Genomic DNA, 21,666 nt, shown 5'->3' with positions numbered 1-21,666 from the left:
GTTTCCATCGAACTAGAAGATTTGGTATGCTTTCTAATGAGACAAAATACTTTACAGTTCAAATGACATATATATAAGCACTTACAGGACACTGTACACCCTTCAACAATTTTAAAAATCAATAAATTATAGTTGTACATAGAAACATGTTTGGTGACTAATTAAATTAGACTCAACATTAGAATAATCATCTCTTAACATCAGTTTGAAATTATCACAATTGACATCATCAAAATGTCAACACCTCTTAACTGTTAGGGCTACATAAATGAAGAAAAAACAACAACACAAAATCCAAATTGCTAACAGTCTTTATTAAAAAGAATTAAATACAATATGTGATAGTTGAAAATAAATCAATATAATATATGTAGCTTATAATTAAATGGATTTTGTAATAAAAATTGTATTTTTGAAAAAGGTAATTAAAACAAGTCAAACATGAAAGTAAATACATTCAAAACATCTAAATATAAAACGGCTAAAACATATTCTCATGTTTTAACATTCACTGCCCTAAAATATATTCTCATGTTTTAACATTCACTGCCCTAAAACATATTCTCATGTTTTAACATTCACTGCCCTAAAATATATTCTCATGTTTTAACATTCACTGCCCTAAAACATATTCTCATGTTTTAACATTCACTACCCGAAAACTGATAGTAGTTTAAGGGCATCTATCGGTTTTAGGGCATCATAATCCAAATTGTCTTACTTGCAACGCAATTGTTTTAGGAAATATATTTGCAGTATGTTCTTCTTAAGTTCTTTTTTTCAGGAACTGCGCATTATAACAAATACACATTATCAGATGTTTCTTCTTCTTGAGTGTTGGATGTATGCTGTAAGAAAAAGAGCACAATGTTGGAAATTATCAATAACCAATATAAGAGTTTATTTACATATTCATGTTTTGGCAAATTTTCAACAGTCCTTTTTTGATGGAGTGTGTCTTTAGAGTGGTATTCTAATGGGACACTTATATCCTGCTTTTTATTTATCTTGTTTGTGTCTGCTCATTTAAAATATAAGTATCCGGAGGTGAATATCGTTGTTAGTTTTTTGTTTCTGTTTTGTATCAACCCAATGAGTTAAGCTCTGTTCCTATGTTGTGCTGTAACATCGCTACATGTCCCAGGTTGGCATAACATTGACCGCTCACAAAAATGTTTGAACGCGCAACATTCTGTTTTGTTATAAATTATGCCATTGATTTTCATTACTAGCCGACTATACAGTATGGATTTCTCATTGTCAAAGGCAGTTAGGTAACCTATAATTGCTTTTATAACCTTTTTTTTAAATTTGGTGAAAGTTGTATCGTTGTCAAGCATACTACATCTCCTTATTAGTATATCTTGCATCTTTAGAGTGATCAGTTTTTAAAGGCTATTGTAAGGTATGCGTTTGACCTTTTTTAGTGAATTCATATGATTTTCTTGTTTTCTATTAAAAGCCTTAATCCAGATAAAGTTTATAAATTCATTCTCAATGATTTCTATATGTACAAGCTTTTTAAAGAAAAAATGTAGTTACTATTTTGACAATTTTACCTACTATATTTGTTTGTTTTGTTCACACATCGTAATCAAGATAATGGAATTCTGTGCGACTGACTGTCATACAAGTGAGAGGTTTAGAGAGCTACAAAACCAGGTTTAACCACCATTTTCTTAGTAAGACAATGCCTGTACCATGTCAGGAATATGACAGTTGTAATCCATTCGTTTGATGTGTTTGGGCTTTTGATTTTGCCATTTGCTTAGGGACTATCCGTTTTGAATATTCTTCGGAGTTTGGTATTTTTGTGATTTTACTTTTCATCATGATTGATCCTGAAAATGAAATTTGTTATCCTTGATTTTTTCAACCTGCAATTGGTAGATATTTTGTTTCTCTAAATTTTTCACCGAACACAATAGGAAATCATAACTGTTGAATGTGTATAGACTATGTCTACTGTCATGAAATGAAGAATTTCGTATAGTAAATGTGTAATAACATTACCTGCATGCACTTGATTATCTTTCAATATGTGTCTGATTACTGGACAAGCGTCATTTATATCAATCCATTCAGCATCATCTGTTACTGGGAAGGTCTGCTGATTGTTCTGCAAATTTGAGCGATGACTGTCTAAAGCTCTAATCCAGACAGCATGGAGACTGGCTTCCATTTGTGACAGGATTTGCTTCTAAAATGTAAAGTGAAGAAACAGAAATAGAAATTATTGTATTTTGTTTTCATTTAAAACAGTTGAAACACACTGACTATAACCGGTATGTTTTATATGTGACATGATGATAAATATCATAGTGGTAGAATCTGAAACATTTTTTTGTTTTATTTTAAAGTATAATATATTGTTATTTTTAAAGATATTTTAAAAAAATATTATTATTTTTCTACCTGTGCGAATTTCAAACGCGCGATTTTACGCCAGTACTTAAAACCTTCCATCCTTTATGGGTGGATTTTACATAGATAAATAAAATCGTATAATATAAGCAAAATGAGGATGTTAAATTTGATGTATGCCTTTTTGTGCTTCTTCGTTACATTTGATTGTTTTATAGTGATTAAGATGATAATACAATGTTGACTGCTGTACCCCTATTTTTGACATTTTTACCTATAGTGTCTGTTTGTTTTGTTCACGCATCATTGTCAATATAATGGAATTTGATGCGACTGTCATACAAGTGAGAGGTTTAGCTAGCTATAAAACCAGGTACAATCCACCATTTTCTACATAAGAAAATGCCTGTACCAAGTCAGGAATATGACAGTTGTTATCCATTCGTTTGATGTGTGTGTTTTTTTGATTTTGCCATTTGATTGGGGACTTTCCTTTTTGAATTTTCCTCGGATTTCAGTATTTTTGTGATTTTACATTTTAAACAATTGATTGATGGGTAAGAACAATGTGTTTCTAAGAGTTTGCCCTTTTTTATATCTTTGTTGGTGCATAACGCATACGCATACAGTTTGAAGCAACCAAGCAGCACATGTAGACGTAAAACAAGATTTAATGTGGCGTTCACTCGCGTGCACATCATGTTAACGACAAGTTTACCCTCCGTTTACTCCCAAATTGTAGGAGATATAAATAGTAAACGGGCGCTTACTTCCTCGTTTACTTCCGCGTTAAAGTGGAATGGCGCGTCTTCTATTTTTTTATAGAGTGAACGCACGCTTTCTGCTGGATGGTGGGTTACGCTAATGACTGGATCAATGACAGGACAATGACGATTACTTCTTTTTATTTTTCATAGGATTTATCTTAAATATGAAATATAATCATATTTCATCATTTTATATTTAAGAAAATATTAAAAAATTGTTCGTCTCGAAGCCTGATAATTTGATACTTTTTACACTTTAGAGTGGATTGTTTGACATAAAAGTGAAGAAATGTAAGTTTAAAATTACAAAATTTGTTTTTCAGTACAAAGAAGTTCCCATATGTTCCTCAATTGTTAGAATATTATACAATAGCATTAAAATCTTGTTCTTTTTGATACCACATAATGAATAGTTTTAAACCAATTGAGAGCTATGTTAGTTTATGGTTATTACTATTGATGTCGATAAAGTGACAATATTTCTTTTTTATATAATATTCTTGTTCTTGCCAGATAATTGAGTACTTATTATACCTCAGGATGAATAGTTAGACACCAAAGTGATAGAATTTAAGTTAAAATTGCATTATTTGCTATCATATAAAAAAAATTGTCATTATTTTTCATTTTGGTTGAATATTATTCAATAGCATCAAAACTCTGTTCTTTTGTTTTCTCAGGAAAATATGGAGAGCTCTAGAATTATATGGTTACTAATATCTATGTCAATAACAATAAAAAGTGACAATATTTCTTTTTTTATTTATTTCTACTCTTGTACTGGCCTGCTTATTGAAGTCTTTTCTACATCATAATGTATTGATAGACATAAGAGTGAAGAAATTAAAGTTTAGAATTGTTTTTGCATTAATATAGTGAGTCGGTGTTTTAATTTTTGTAAAATTTTATGTTACAGCAATAACATTTTATTCTTGTATTTTAAGGACATTTTACACTAATTGAAAGCTCTATAACGCTACGGATGATTATAAGTATAATCAGAAAAATAAAAATGGCCAATATTTCTTTTCACATAACAAAACCTTGAACAATTGTAATGGCGCGATGAATTCTCTTTTTATACCTTATGATGGATTGTTTGACATGAAAACTGATTTATTTCGACGATTTTAATTTTAAATAAAACAATTTCTTATGTATTCAGGGATGAACAGGTTTAATAAAATCGTTTACATAAATGTCGATCAACTAAATCATTTTTTAAATTCAGTAAACCATAAAACTATGGCAAATATGTTGAAAGTAGTGTAATGTCTAAATAAACAGTTTCAAGGATCTTTTTATATAGTCTTTTTTTTCCAAGTCTTGAAATAATTCCTAGTATAAATCTACAGTAAGGAATATTGTTTTGCAGAATTTACTTATCCAATAATTTCTGAAAATATCTTTAAGCGATATTTTTTATTAATCATTTGCAATATATAAATAAGCAAGACAAAGTATATTTATAATTTTCACAAATGGTGAGCGGGAATAGTAAACGCGTGTTTTCTAAGTTATCGTACATGTGAAGATGTTAAATATTTAGTAAATGCCGTTTACTACTGACCTAACGGACACATAGTAAACACGCGTTTACTTTAGTAGACATTAGCAATTTCCATTTTGATCGTGTTAACGTTATTGTAGTAAACGCGGGTTTACTTGTAAAAGCGAAAATTAAAGTTAACAAATAAAAAATGTGAACGCATCGTTAACATGCGTTTACTTTATGTCCTGCTTGGCCTGCATCCAACTGTATGAATGATGACTTCGTGGTTATGTTAAAAGAGACATAATGCTTGTTTGCTTGTATTTCTCTGTTTGTTTGTTTCTTTTTATTTTCTTTAGTTCTTTTACTGATAGGAGATCAGTATGTAAAGACCCCTTTTGAAAGTAGTACTATAATGAGGTTTTTTTTTCTAAGTAAAAGTACAAAGAGGAATAACTCAATAATTCATTTACCAGCAATAAGAAACAGGCTACAACAGTTTCATCACTTCAAACCAGTTTTTGATTTTTGAGTCAAATCTCCGTATACATTTATTTTTATATGTAACAAGAGACAAACAAGCGGCTAAAGTAAAACAGCACGATGCGGAAGTTGGTTTTGCAGCCAAAATAAAGATTTGTAGAGGTTATATATTGTTTTAAGGATATCAGAATGTAAAGAGAGTAAGTTGATGATTCAATTCTTTAAATTCAAGTGACGACTAATGACACAAATGTATGATTATGACGGTAGATTGGCATATATTTTTAGAACATGTCACGGTCAAAGATATTTGAAGCGAGGAAATCCAATACTATGTGAAACACTTCTGTCAAAGCAGACAATTGTGATCGTGAACTTATTTCTGCATTCACAGGTTGAAAAATCAAACCTGAAGTTTATAAGTCAAAATAAAAAAACGAAATTGAAGTAACAATTAAATAAATAAAAAAACAAAACATACCATTACAAGGGATATCTGCTTCAATGCCACCAACTTCGCTGAATGAGGCATTCACAAATTTTTCCTTATCAATGCTAAGCTGTGTAGGTGGTAGTCCACCTCCTGTATTGTCCATTTCTTGTCTGGAGTAAGTGAATTTCTCCTTTGCCTAACGACACATATTTCCATATTTGTTTCTTGCCTCTCCAGAGGATGAATAAGTATTTCTGTTCCTTGGCAATTCCTTTTTTTTTTTTAGAAATATCAGCCATATTGGTAACAAGAAGTGGAGAATTGCTGTATATTATGGGATACAATTTAACATAAAACAAAAATTAACGACTCTTAACGCAGTGTAAGTTAACATTGTCGTTAAAATTTTTTGAACAATACATTTTAACGCATGTGTTAGCTAGCGAATTTGTTCACATTTAGCACTAAAATAACCAGGCAAAATGTCTGCAATATACTTTGAAAATTCCTAATTATGTTATGCAACAAACTGTTTTAACTATATTTAATGAAACTTAAAGTTCATTTAAATTTGACCAAAACAATGCGGGAACAAGTGTAGCATTTAAAGTGTAAAGAAGGTGTCCAATTGAATACCTACAACTGTTCCCGTTAATTTGTTCTAAAAAATATATTCAAATCTACCGAAGGAATTTCTCATATATGAAATAGAGATGAGAAAATAGGTACTTATGTTGACCACCTTTTTCTTATAATATATAGACTGTTTTAATTCAAAAGGGTAGGGTAACATTCTGAGTGATCCTTAGTTAATGAAATGTAAATTTAGATTATTGATTTCTATAGAAAATAATTAAACACATATATCATGTATATACTATATACATCTTCATAAAATTCGTTGACTTACCTATTTGTTTTAAATCTGAGGATTTAATCCGATTGCAGCAATATCGTTAATTAAGATTAAGTTAATGTATATCAATAACGACGGAAAGACTATTAATCTTACCTTAACACTGAAATCAGTATGCTGTTATTGTTAAACCCTTGATGATGAGATTCGTCAAGTGTCTTTTTACCTACATAAATATATACGTTAGTTTATAACCGAATACATAGTAAGTTGTATGTTTCATTCACTAAGCAATGAGGTCCTGTTTCATTTTAGTCAAGTACTAGGAAATCAGAAAGACAATTTTAAAGTGGACCGCCCAGTAGCCTAAACATAAATGTAATGACACAAAATACAGGTAATTCGTACAATTGCTGATTGACAATATAAAAAAAAAAAAAAACGTACATCATGTACATTTGTATTAACCAACAGGTTTTCGAAAGCTTTAAGAAATGTTTTTTTTTTACTTTTGACGTTTTAGAAATTGTGTATAAATGAACATATTTTACATTATCGTCTTTAAATTTGAAAGATGGTTTTGTATACTCCAATTATATAACATTTTAACAATATCACATTATAATTTTACAGATCTGTGATAATATTGTTGGTTTCATGATAAAAGCAATAAAGTTGGCGTGGTTGTAGTTCTGGGTATGTTTAACAATATAAGCTTTGAACCAACCTTTACATTGAAAACTGGCGGCTATTATCAAGATGGCCGCCTTACAATATCATAATCAACATACATGTATATAACTTTTATAAGGTCTCATTTAAGGTAAAATTTGGCGTTTCTGAAATATTCAGCCATGACCCAAATTTCAATTCAGTATGGTGGCTTTTCGAAGATGGCCACCAAAGAATATCAAAATCAACAAATAGTCCTTATATAAGATAAAATTTGCCATGTAGTAGTGTTTGGTGCTTTGAACAAAATAAGCTATTGACCCAAATTCAAATTTCAAATATGGCCACTTTTTTTTTTAAAATGGCTGCCATCAGATATAAAAATTAGCAAATATCCCTTATAGAAGGTTTCAAAGTGTTCTGTTTTGACGTACTTACGGTAAAACTAAGTGCCCTGTTTTGACAAGTGTATGTCACATTTAAATACTAAAGCAAAACATCATAAGAAAGAAAAGAATAGAATGTAAGGCCATTTACAAGGCAGGTTCTGGCTTCTTCTGTTTAATGATTAGTTTGGTCTTGTAATCAAACAAGCAACCGCTACAATATATTTGTTTGTTTTTATGGTGATTACGATTATAACACAACACAATGTTGACTGCTGTACCCAATTTTTTTTAGATTTTTACATATTGTGTATGTTTGATCGTTGTCAATATGATGGAATTGTATGCGACAGTCATGCAAGTGAGAGGTAAAGATAGCTATAAAATCTAGCTATAAAACCAAGTTTAAATCTCATTTTCTACATAGGAAAATGCCTGTACCATGTCAGGAATATGACAGTTGTAATCTTTTCGTTTCATGTATTTGAGCTTTTGATTTTGCCATTTGCTTAGGGACTCGTTTTGAATTTTCTTCGGAGCTCGGTCTTTTGTGGTGATACTTGATTGAAAAGATGCATATAGTTTAAAGAGACATTCTGAAGGCAAAAGTATTTTCCACAGCTATTAAAACATTATTTAATAAACGTTTGGCCAAATGTTTAGATGCTAATGCGACGGTATACATTTCAAAGTTAGTTCTGTTTGTTTTTTCTAATCTTTGTAATATGACATTCTGATCTAAACCCTTAATGTATATACGCTTTTTTCTACATGATACCGTTTAAACTTTACTCTATAATAACAATTAAGACTCCATTGTGGAGTGGAATAATGATACAACAATAATATAATAATTATTTTAATTAATAATGAAAATGACACTAGCTCGATGATTCATCTTTCCCTCATTATGTCTATTATATATCAACTGTGGTTTGTAATTAACATTGCATTAGACATTGTTAGACATAGCATACATATTATTGACAAAGAAAATCGACAAAACAAGACAAAATGATAGGATTAGTTATGTGGAGTCATTGATATGTTTTATTATAATTTGTGTTCAAATATAATCACTAAAAATGGGATTTGTTGTCATACAGGTATGATAGAACATATGCTTTTTTTTAACCAGAGGACCAGTGTCGTGTTTAAATAAAAAAAGTTATTTAAGAACACTTTGATATTGAAAGTGACTAACACAAGAGCCTCTGAAAAACAAGATTTGGAGACGATATATTGGTATCATTTCACAAAATTATTTTAAGAGTTTAACTTAATAATCCTGTATATGCCATTCATTAATATCATGATGGACTACGTATCAAACTTCTGTCATCATCTTTCATAATATCACGGTAAGTCACCTAAACCATACAAAAAGAAATATTTTGAACGAAATATAATTAACAATGAATCAAATATTAACAAAACAAAACACCCTGCGGACAGTATTTTAAAACTAAACTCTGTTGAATTAATGTCACAACCCAACAAAAAAGATAACATTATACCCGTAAAATAGATCTACCGAGTTAGACTTATTTCCGTATTTTTTTACCTACATGAGCAACACGACGGATGCCACGTGTGGAACAGGTTCTGCTTACCCTTCCGGAGCACCTGAAATATCCCACGTTTTTTTTTTACTACAGACTGATTCCCATACAAATATGAAAAGTTTTTCAAACGATCATCAAATTTCATTTCATCATAGTGTATTAAATTGCTTAACAGTTTATATTTGAGACAACATGTTAGATATATATAACACATTACGCTCTGTAAATAAATATCCAAATTTACAAATCAGTCAGTGGTTTAAATAAAAATTATATGAATATCTATATCGTAAAAGTATATTCGCCAATTGTTTTTAATAAAACAAGCAAAGCAAAGGAAAAAGAAAGGAAATAACTATATCATTGATTTTTTAAAGCCATGTTACACCTTTCTGAAAGAAGGTTAAAGCTGTCCCACTTCTTGAATCACATTTAGCAATTGACAACGAGGGTCGGTTAAAAACAGAACTTTATGACAAATTCGATTATATCAGCTTTACAATTGTGAATTGTGTGTTTCTATGTAACTACATTAAGCGGCGCCTTCATACGGAGTACACATCTCCCAGTTGGAACGATATTCAAGGACTATTGTTTCCTATCATGATTTCCTTGGTAGACTGTTACTGCTCACAGATGCAATTCAACCAAGTGTTCTGTGTAGTGAAGTTGAAATCGTCTTTTTGTAAGTTTTATGGAATTATTGTTTCACAGATGAGATGATAGCGGATATGTTCCCAATGCCGTAAATTCAGTCCCGTCCTATTTTCCGAATTGATCTACCGAATAAGACTTATTTCCGGGTTTGTACTTACATGAGCAACACGACGGATGCCACGTATTGAACAGGATCTGCTTACCCTTCCGGAGCACCTGAAATCACCCAAGTTTTTTGTGGGGTTCATGATGCTCAGTCTTTAGTTTTCTATGTTGTATTGCGTGTACTATCGTATATCTTTTGGACTTTTCCTGTTTTAGTCATGGTCTTGTAAATTTCGGCTTATGAGTTTGAATGTCCCTCTACTATCGTTTGCCTCTCTTTTATCTCAAACGGGAAAGTATTACACAACAACAAGTTCCAAAATGCGGGAAATCAAATATTAAAGATGGCTTTCAGAAAAAGCTAAATAATATAAGAGATGTGTTGCCCAAGGTATATTTAAGCTCCTGAACATTTGTATTAGGTGTGTATTGTAATAATCACTGAAAGGCATTAATATCCTTATTACGCATATAATATTTGCAGTAGAATTGCTGCAATAAATATTATTTTTTATTCAACAGTTGTTGGAGGATCAAGTAACAAATAATAGAAAACAAGCATTTTTTTAAAGAAGGTCCCAGTATTTTAAGATAGCCATTACGTGTATATATAAGAATAATTACTGAGATATGAAAATAATGATAACATGTTAATTTGATAATTGAAACAAAAAAGTAACAAATGGCAGAAGATATTTGCTTTAAGCGCCGAAAGTAACGTTTTTTAAGGAAATACATTTTCAAAGCTGCATAAAGGTACTTCAAGCTAAAACTTGCCAACATATTTAACTTTACAAGACTGTTGACATTGCTTTGAATTAAAATATATTGATCTACTTTTCAATGGTTGCACAACTGGGCTTCCAAAATAAATTGTAATAGATTAAATTGTGAATAGGATGCATGATGTTAGATGAACTTTAAAAATGTTAACAAACAACGTGGATCGCATGACCAATAAATATGTTATATACAACCTACTGAGTATGCCAAACTTTGAATAAAGCAGTAAGAAATTTGGTATAACGGACTCGTATTGGAATTCCCGTCAATAAGAAAATCATCCAAAAAGTAAAATCACAAAAATACTGAAGATAAAACACATCAAACGAATGGATAACAACTGTCATATTCCTGACTTGGTACAGGCATTTTCTTATGTAGAAAATGGTGGATTGAACCTGGTTTTATAGCTAGCTAAACCTCTCACTTGTATGACAGTCGCATCAAATTCCATTATACTGACAATGATGCGTGAACAAAACAACCCAAACCGACGCAAAAAGTTGTATATGACAACAAACGTTCTTGTTTTGTCTTTTGAGCGATGTTGCTACATATTTATCTAGAGAAATGGCCTTTTTACATCATCTTTTAATTGTGAAAGACACGTTTTAAGGACAACTATTAGCCGAACTTGATTTCTTTCTGACTGACCTATTTATCTGGGAAAAAATCAACACTTCAACAAAAATGTTTACTTCAGTCTTTTTTTCGGAAGCACACAATGTGGGTACGTTTCCAGAATCATACAAACCAGGCAAATGAATGTGTCAAGGCAAAATAAGCGAGGTGTTAAACTATAATTTGTATAATAAATGATTCCGTATCTAAAATAAGTAAACGTATTCAAATTTCATATCATTCTTGTTTTGATCTCAAAATGATTGATCAGAAATAAGACGATTGTTTTTAATAATGCTTAAACAGATTCAAATACCATAAACAATGAGAGAAATGTAATATCTTATATTTATAATTGTAGTATGTTGAAAAAAAAATCAGTTTTTTACGACCACAACTAAATGAAAGTTTCAAATTTCGAAATATTGATATTAAAGTAATTATGATATGTAATGATGAAAATAATAACAAAAATAAAATAACAAGACACAGAAGCAGAAGTGTTATTCATTTGACTAGAACACAAGAACTCTAAATGACTTATTTCCATTAGCGATGCCAGTTTTTAAAAACAACTACCAGATTACATTTGTATTTATTTTTTAAATGATACGCTATATTTAACATTGCCATAAAACGCAAGATTGGCTAGCCACAAAACCAGGTTCAACCCACCGTTTTTTCTTAGAATGTCCTGTACCAAGTCAGGAAAATGGCAATTGTTATCTTATAGTTCGTTTCTGTGTGTGTTGCATTGCCGTTTGTTTTTTGTTCCACTTCAGTGTTTCAGTTGTTTCGTTGTTTTCCTCTTCTAAATGATGTGTTTCCATCGGTTTTAGTATGTAACCCAGATTTGTTTCTCTCAATCGATTTCTGACTTTCGAACAACGGTATACTACTGTTGCCTTTATATACCGTAGCGACCAAGCGATTTGGATAAGAATGTCTTAAAAAGAGAGTAAGAATTGAAAAAAAATGTGTTAAAACTAAAATATGTAAACAAAGTGTCGTCTAAAGAAAATTGTTTGAATCAACTGATCATACTTATTTTAGGATTTTATCTCTAATACTAAAATAACGAAGTCAAATGTGTCAGCCGGCATGACGTTAATACGACGAAACAAAGTTTTCAATCTAATATATGACTAATAAAAGACAATGGGTCCTTTCTTTCCTCACAAATAATATTACCAATAAATTACAAGTTCCGGTTCAAATCCGATACCGAAACCAATGAAGTGTGTGTCACATATAAGATTCGGTTGTTTACATATGAATGTATTTTCTATATCTCCGTATTTTGTTAATAGCACCACCATGTTCTATGGTGTAAAATAAGGACATTTAACACACTATATCGGTACAGATTTTATGTGAGCATTTTCCTTTCCAGTAACATAACCTGGCAGTGACAGTCTCACCACCAGAAAGTTATACTTCACAAAACAACAATACGTACAATGCAATGCAATACAATACAATATATAAATACACACTCACCAAATCCGCTCACAAGACATATAAAAAACAATTTTAAACAAAATAATACGAAAGGTCGCACAAATGTGATGGCAACCGAAGGGAAACCGGTACCACCAAATGCCCAGGTTGTAGTAAGAAAACAAGGACGGGTTCAAATAGAAAAAAATTGAAAGCAGACAAAACCTTGCACTTATAATCAGCATGACTTTAAAAGATAAAAATACGAATCCTAAAAATCCAACCTCCTTGAAAATAAAGCAATCCAATTATAAATATTATAATAGGAAGAGTAACATCATGATCATATTTTGACTTCATTGTTCGAAATATCACAGATGTTCCCTTGTACTTAACTACGGATATGTTTGGACTATATACATCAAATATTTAAAAGGAATAGTATACCTAGCAGGTTATTTTTACACACTGTTTTCTGTATTTTATACAGATCAAACGCAGAAGAAAAATAATAATGTGTCTGATGTACTACCGCCTGCTGGTGATAATATATAACGGGCTATTTTTCATAAAACTGTAGGAATGTCATTCAAATGTAAATCAAATTTCAGTACATAATAGCGTTGCAAATTTCACTGACAAAACGTTGACTTTCAAACTTGAGATGATAAATAATACTATTTAAGACTACATAATTTATAAATTTACACATCAGTGAGATGGTTTGAATCATCGCAATGTCATAAAAACTTGACTGAGAAATACCAAACACAAGTTTTAAAAGAATGGAATTAACGTACATACAGAGTAACTCTTTGTACGATTTGTTTCTTTTATAAGCAATGCCACTTAGATAAATAAAGCATCCCTTTTTTTCTGGAATTAGTAGACCTCACTACAAACAATGTTGTTTTAGAAATGTATCCTTATATTGCTACTGGAGATTGGATTTTTCAACTGTGTCATTGGAAACAAAGTACTACTAAGATAACTTTGATTACCAGCTGATTACAATTATTTTACAGCAAAAATTAATGACAAAATAGTGGAACTACAACATCGTTAAACGTATTCAAAACTTGTCAAAATATTTTACATTATAAGTTTGTTGATAATATTTTGTTCATAAATAGAAAAATAAACTTGACTCATTTTTGTCGAGCCTGCAACTTTTGTCGCAAAAGCGAGACATGGCGATCCTTCATGCCGTCGTTGGCGGCGTCCACAAGTATTCACTCTGTTGTTAAAGATTTTAAAATTATAGTAACTTTCTTAAACTATCCTGGATTTCTACCAAACTTTGACAAAAGCTTGTTTATGGTCATAAGATAGTATTCAGAAGTAAATTTTGTAAAAATATTTCTTGTTTATCCGGTTTTTTACTAATAAATGGACTGCCAGTTAACATTACATTCACTCTGTGGTTAAAGTTTTAAAATTTTCTAAAACTATCCTGGATTTGTAACAAACTTGGACAGAAGCTTGATTATGATCAAACGCTAGTATCTAGAAGTATATTTTGTAAAAAGTTATTTCCTGTTTTTCCGTATATTACTTATAAATGGACTTAGTTTTTCTTCCAGTAAACATTACATACAGTCTGCAGTTAAATTTTTTTTAAACATTTATTAGATTCATAAACCATCCTGGATTTTTACCAAACTGGGACAGAAGCTTCTTACAATCAAAAGATATAATCTAGAGGAAAATTTTTAATAATGTTTTCCCCATTTTTGTTGAGCCTGCGACTAACAGCGAAAGTAGGCAAGACACTGGGTTCCGCGGAACCCTTACGAATTTTTATTGTTAATTAGCCTGTTTTCCAAAAAAATATCATCATAGATTTAAATGTTAATAAGATGCATTGTTAACAAACAATGAACGCATGACCAAGAAATGAGGTTTTTTTTACTAGGCAAATGCCTTACTACAAATGATATATTAAGAACATAGTTTATGTCAAACTCGTGAAAATTTCCCGCCAAAAAACAATCAGTGAAAATCAAAACAAAAAAGCCATTGTTCACCAACTAATATAATGTTTTGTCTCTTGCTCGACATATTTCTGATTTTTCGCGACACGTTCCTTCTCTATACTTAGCATCTATGTTGCAATACATATTTTGACAATGAATGTTAAGCTTTGCCGAACTTGTAAATATCTATCTTACATATATTTGCGTTCATTAAATAGTTATATCTAGCAAAATGTATAAAATAGTTCTTGTTCGCTTCTCGGAAGCGTTCGTGAAGAAAATCATGTCTTAAATTCAGACTACATTTAGTTTATTATGCTGACATACAGAAATTTAATATCAAGATACTAAAAGATGGAAAGGATATAATTACTAAAGTAAATTTTGAAAGAACCATTATATTACTTGTTTACTCTTTTTTTTCGGAAAATAATAGCGTACAAACCATACGATTTGTTTTAGCTTGTTGAAGGTGGAAAGATAACGTTGAAAATTAAAAAAAAGAAATAAAAAAGAAAAGATCTTTGAACAAATGTCCTTTAAATATCAAAATTTTCAAAGATTCAAAAAAGAAAAAAATAATAATTATTATAACAGTAATAACTATATTAATAACAATTATACTAATAAATATAATAATAACTCAATGTTTTATATTTAAGTCCTTCATCTGCTTTTTGCATATGCCAAAAAGGTTTAGTGCGTATTTTCCTGCTGACAAAACCAAAAACTAATTTCGTAAATAATAAGTGCATAAACGTTTATGCAACTCGAAATCAACAGCGTGTGTAAGTATAAACGCATTGTGAACACAGTTTGAAATAAAAGATTATAATAAACACAAATATCAACATAGTTAACTAGAAAATGACCAGATGAATTTAAATTCCGTTAAAACAACTCAGATAAAATAATGAATAGAAATGGCGAATGTGTCAAAGAGACAACAACCCGACCAAAGAGCCAAAAAACAGCCAAAGCCACCCATGGGCCTTTAACACAGCGAGAAATCCCGCACCCGGAGGCGGTCTTCAGCTGACCCTAAACAAAAATGTAGGTTTGTTAACGAATTATATATACTCAGATATATGTTTTCGAAGAATAACCACGTTATACCAGTTCCATTCTCGGATCCTCGGTTTTGGCACATCGAATGAGATTCACTTACTAACCTGTAGTTACTATTTGAACCATAACGGGTTGAAATAGTGGAGCAGGATATGATTACCTTTCAATGAGCACCCGAACGAAATTATCCCAAATTTATGGTTTGGTTCTTGCTAGTTTGTTTTTAGTTGTCCACGTCGTATTTTGCGTTTGGTAATCTTTTCGTCATCTTTTGTATTTTTCCATGTTGTCTGTAAAAGAGGGACGAAAGATACCAGAGGGACAGTCAAACTCATAGATCGAAAACAAATTGACAACGCCATGGCCAAAAATAAAAAGACAAACAGACAAATAATAGTACAGATGACACAACATAGAATACTAAAGACTAAGCAACACGAACCCCACCAAAAACTGGGGGTGATCTCAGGTGCTCCGGAAGGGTAAGCAGATCCTGCTCCACATGTAACTTTTCGTCGATTTATAGGTTTTGGATGTCTTTTTGTTATTTCCTTATCAACGGAAATACGTAAACCCATATGATAGTAGTATGTTGCTTAGGAATGGGAACTTTATAATAAATACTGAAGACATCAAGTTTGTCATAGATCAAATGTTTAATTTTTCGTCAACTTTGATTTCAAGACAATGATTTTAATGCGGTTCATTCCTTGTTCGTTTCTGTGGCATTTTTAATTCAAACGTGATAGACACATTTTACATTAGATGCATTAATGATTTAAAGAAAGAATATCTTCAAAATACACAGAATTTAAATCGGCTCTTTGTTTAGATGTATTTGATATCTGTCTTTAAAAAAGACAATAGTATTTTCTTATGTTCAAACGCAATCAAATAAAGGTAAAGTTAACATTCCCTCCTTATTTCTATTATTTTGAAACTAAGTTTTGCAATCAACATTTCATCGAATATAGCATACATATTGGTGACAAAAAAAAAATCGACAAAACAAGACAAAAAGCTAGGAACAGTTAGTTGGATTCGTTGATATGTTTTGTTATTCTTTTGGTACAAATCCAATTACAAAAAAATGTTATTCGTTGTCGTTCATGTATAAGGACAATATCAGTAGCGTTGTTTTTTTTTTTTTATTTATTTTAGACATCTTTAAACTTGAATGTGATTAACAGAAGAATATCTGATCAACAAGTGTCGAATTTGTAGACGATATCTTGTATGCAGTTATTTTTTTTCAATGTGTATTCTAATCAATAACAATGAAAAATGTCTTTGTAATATTTGACAAAATAATTTTACTGTTTAAAACCATAAACATTTATATTCGATTCATTAAAATTATAATGGATGGAGTATCTAATTGTTGTCATCATTATTCAAGTATCACGGGAACTCCCAACTACCTAACAAGAAGAAATATTTTACAGACAATATTTTTAAACCAAACTCTTTTCTGTAAATGTCACTACCCAACAAGGCAGATAGAATTACACACGTAACACTGATTACCGTCACCTGACTAATAATATATTCCAGACAGTGTTTCATACAAATATTATAATTTTATTCAAACGTTCATCAAATTTCAGTTCATGATAGGGTTTTAATTTGTTTACAATTTTTACACTTGAGACGACATGTGAAATATATAAAACTTTACTTTCTATAAAAAAAATATTTAGATTTTCAAATCAGTCAGTGGTTTTAATCATAGATATGAATAACTATATCATGAAAAAATATTCGTCAACTCTTTCATTTATGATTTTCTAAATAGAACAATCAAAAACAAAAGGGAAAAGAAAAAGAACATAACTAAAATATTAATTTTTTAAATGCATGTTATACGTTTGTGGAAGACAGTTTATCACGAACGAAACGAATTAACATTTTGAAGGTTAAAAAAAGAAAGCTCAATAATTCAGGTCATCACATACAAAATATCGCTATCAGAAAAAAGCCAAAATATCTTAGAGTTTTGTTTGCCCTATGGAGTTGCACATTAAGTAATACTAATTTGTCTCGATTTTAACATATAAATCAGACCACAGCAACAACAGCTGTAAGACTAACAGGTACAAAGCATACACCAAATAAATAACATTTTTTTTGAAAATAATTTATCATAAAACAATTTTGTGTTTGTGAAAAATCCAATTAGAAATCAGTTCTGAAATGAAAACAAGTAAAAGTTGTCTTCATTAAATATTTTTTAAGAGGAAACCGTTAACAATAATGAAAATAAACATGCAGCATTAAAAGTATCAGTATATTAAGAGCGTCCTTAAATGTGAAAAAAAGACAACACTTTGACGGAAAGATGATGATGATATAAAATCATGACATTGAAAAAAAAACAAAACTTGAAAAGATTTAGAAGAATTGTTGACTTGAAAAGATGCAAAACAAGAGAACCTACACGATTTGACCCATATATATACATAATCAAATATTTGTTCAATGTCTATGAACATGTACATGTCGGATTGTTTAAGTTATTTAAGGAAATCATTTGCAATGCTGTATAAAGGCATGTCAAACTTAAACTTATCACAATAAAGTACATTATTAAATTTCTGACAAATGTAATAAAAATATCTTGACCCATTTCTTTATTTCTGTAAAACGGGTTTTTCAAAATATATCGTGATAAGTTAAAATGTCAGTAAGATGCCTGATGTCTTATAATTTTTTTTAAATGCAAATAAACGAATTTGAACTCATGACCGAGATATTTTTTGTATGCAAACCTAGATACATGCCTAACTAGGTATGAATAATTTAGAAATTCGAATATGCCGAATCTGTGTTAAATTCCCGCCTTAAAGTAAATCATTGAAAACCGATGCAAAAAAGCATCTTGTTACACCAAACTAAAATGTTTTGTCTTTTTGGTTGCTATTGCTACAAAGTATTTTTTGAAAATTTACTTCTTACATCTTTTATTTATAATGAAAAACACAGATGTAGAAAAGTAAAAAGCTTCGCCGAACTCGAACATGTCTGACTGACCTATTTTCCTTTAAAAATAAATAACATTTTCACAAATTTGTTTACTTCGTTTAGTTCTCGGAAGCCCACTATGTAGAAATTTCGAGAATCATATATACAGAGCTATTTAAAGCGTCAAGGCTGCAGATATGAGTGTCAAATTGTATAATTAGAATAATATAAGATTTAATTCTAAAAATAGTAAGACCTTACATAAGTCCATCTTATCCTTGTTTGTGTTTCAAAATAATGTTCAAAAACAAAACAATTTTTTGAAGAATTCTTCAGGTTCGGTGATACCATAAAAGAACGAGAAACTTTGTATTAATTTTAATGAAACCTAAGTTTTTCGAGAAGGCTTTTCAATATAATTTTAAGATTTATAACTAAGGTACAACACAATTATGATATGTTATAACGATTATACACCGCAGTAGCAAAGCAGTTATTTCTTTCTTTGACAAGATGACAAGATATACTATACAATTTGTCTCAAATTGTTGTACATTTACTTAAAAATATAAGTTAGAAGTCTTGTCACCAAAACAAAATGTAAGAATGGTCAAACACGTTTATTATGTCAGACAGTTTAAGAGAGGCGAAAGATATCAAAGGGACATTCAAACTCATATTTCGAAAATAAACTGAAATTGCTTTGTTTAAAAAAGAAAAAGACAAACAGGCAAACAACAGTACATACTAAACACTTAGCAACACAAACCCATACAAAACTTGGGGTGATCTATGATCTCGGAAGAGTAAGCACATTCTGCACCTGTCGTGTTGCTCATGTTATTACAAACCAGGTGATATGTCTAATTCGGTAGGTCACATTTGGGGGAAAGGGGCGAGATTATAATTACGTCCATTGGCACATCTCCGTCGTCAATTGTGAAACAGATATTTTGTATTTAATAACGGTCAACCAACTCGTGATGGTGTACGTAAAATATACAAAGAAATGGTTTCAATTGCACCACATGACCTCTTGGTTTAATAGCTTCTTTTTCAGCAGCAATCTTCTATCAGTGAAATGCAAGTCCCGGAATATTGCAATAAAGTTACATTAAAGCTATTTAAGTAAATTCATTTTCAATTCCAATAAAGGCATGTCAAGCTTAAACTTGCTAAAATATTGTACGTTGAACTTGTGTTTCTCGATAAAAAGGTAATCATTTGAAAATAAAAGCAAAATGAGCATTATACAACATCAATAAAATAATCTGCTGAAATTGTTTCAGACTTTTCTTGACAGATTATATTTTTAAAATTACAATTTATGTTAAAAAACAAATGTTTAACAAAGAAAAAAAGCTTTGCCGAACTTGTATTGTTCTGTCTGACATTGACTTTTGTTTATTAGATATATTTTTTTTAGCAAAGCTTCTCAGAAGCGTTTAAATAGGAAAATTTCAAAAGTCAAAAGTTCACTCTATTTGAAGCTAAGAAAAACAAAATTTGATTACTATGGGGAGTATAAAGAGAAAAAAAATCATAACAACTGAAAGAAATCAAATTCAGATGTATATACAGACAAAAACACCGGACGATTTCTCATGTTCTTATATGCATGTGCGAATTCGAGGATTTGATGATCGATAGGATGCATTTGCATAAACAGTTTGCTAAAACATCATCTGAACAGGGACAGATGGAAAGTTTTTAAACTTGATTAAAAGGAAATTTTTTTCATCATACAATGAAAGTTCAATTTCAAACTGCACTTCGAAAAAGATTAATAAATTAAACAATTAATTAAAATGGAAAATACATATTCGAATTAAAATTTCTTCATCAAATCTTTGATTTAAATTTTCAAGGAATTGTTAGGTGTATCTTATCTTAACCTCATGTGTTCTTTCGTTTGGGTTATATGTATATCTCATTAAAAAGAAATATTCATTTATATAAAAGTTAGCGGGTAAACAAGTACCCCTTATTTCACATATATTATAGTACCTTTGAACAATCGTATGTTAACCTATGCAAAATGTCCATGTTTTTTACTTGGAGCCATACCATGCTTTGTGTTCTGATTTTGCATGTTTTTAATCACAGCTGAGAGGGTGATATAGCAGATTGTTATTATTCTAACAAGAATTAGAATGTTAGTTATCTGCCATAACATAAAGGGTTGTTTGAGTTTTCGAACTATAATATTGAATTTTGCTAACACAATTGTCTCTAATAACAACATGTGATTTAACCAGTAGATATGCGAAATATTTGTATCATTTACATGATTATAACCATGATAACTCCTTAGACATAAATTTTCATTCATATATATTTTCCTGGGTATTCAATTTTTATATTATTTGGAAAATGCATCACCAAATAAGAAGATCTTCCGTGTCATAAAGAATAATGTCCCTTGATATGTACCTGTATACTAAAATGATAATGTACATGCAATAATATAAAGGGTCGTTCAATTTTTTTGTTTGGACTATTGATATTGATTGTTGTTGACACAACAATCTCTAAAAACAATCTGTGTTTTAATCAGTAGATAGCAACATATTTGTGTATCATTTACATGATGATAACCATAATAATTCTCTAAGCAAAACTTATCCATTAATACACATGTTCCTTGGTATTCAATTGTTATACCATTTGGGAAACGCATCACGATTTTTACCCCGTACCATAGACGGATTCATTTCATTATGACTTCATAAATCAAAAACGAAATTGTTTGACATCATTAGCTTTTAAATACTCTCACGATCTAACAAGGAAGGTACAATCCTATCAAATAAATAACCGCCACCTGATACTGGATGTACTAGATGACATTCCGACATGTAAATACCTGCACGAATGTAAGTCAAATGCATTTAACATTACAGTTTTAATACACACATGATTGGGTACCTGAATCAAACTTGATAAACGTTTACTTTCATACTTAAGATATAAACAAATCATTACTTTTGTTAATTTAAACTTCAGTAAGATTGGTTAAATCAGAAAAAAGATCAAG

General features: G+C 30.3%; 1 long non-coding RNA gene across 1 annotated transcript; it reads right to left on the bottom strand.

Annotated features, from left to right (window-relative positions):
* Nucleotides 1-487: 487 nt before the first annotated feature.
* LOC127736816 (uncharacterized) lies at nucleotides 488-6,690 on the bottom strand. The gene is made up of 3 exons (XR_007999199.1): nucleotides 5,588-6,690; nucleotides 2,014-2,200; nucleotides 488-848 (listed from the first exon to the last, which is right to left on the bottom strand). It is a non-coding gene; the product is annotated as an uncharacterized LOC127736816 (long non-coding RNA).
* Between the last annotated feature and the right edge of the window lie 14,976 nt (nucleotides 6,691-21,666).

Source organism: Mytilus californianus, unplaced genomic scaffold, assembly GCF_021869535.1.
Source record: "Mytilus californianus isolate M0D057914Y unplaced genomic scaffold, xbMytCali1.0.p SCAF_37, whole genome shotgun sequence".
NCBI lineage: Eukaryota > Metazoa > Mollusca > Bivalvia > Mytilida > Mytilidae > Mytilus > Mytilus californianus.
Note: the sequence above shows the minus strand (reverse complement) of the source record. Positions and strands in the feature narration are given on the sequence as shown.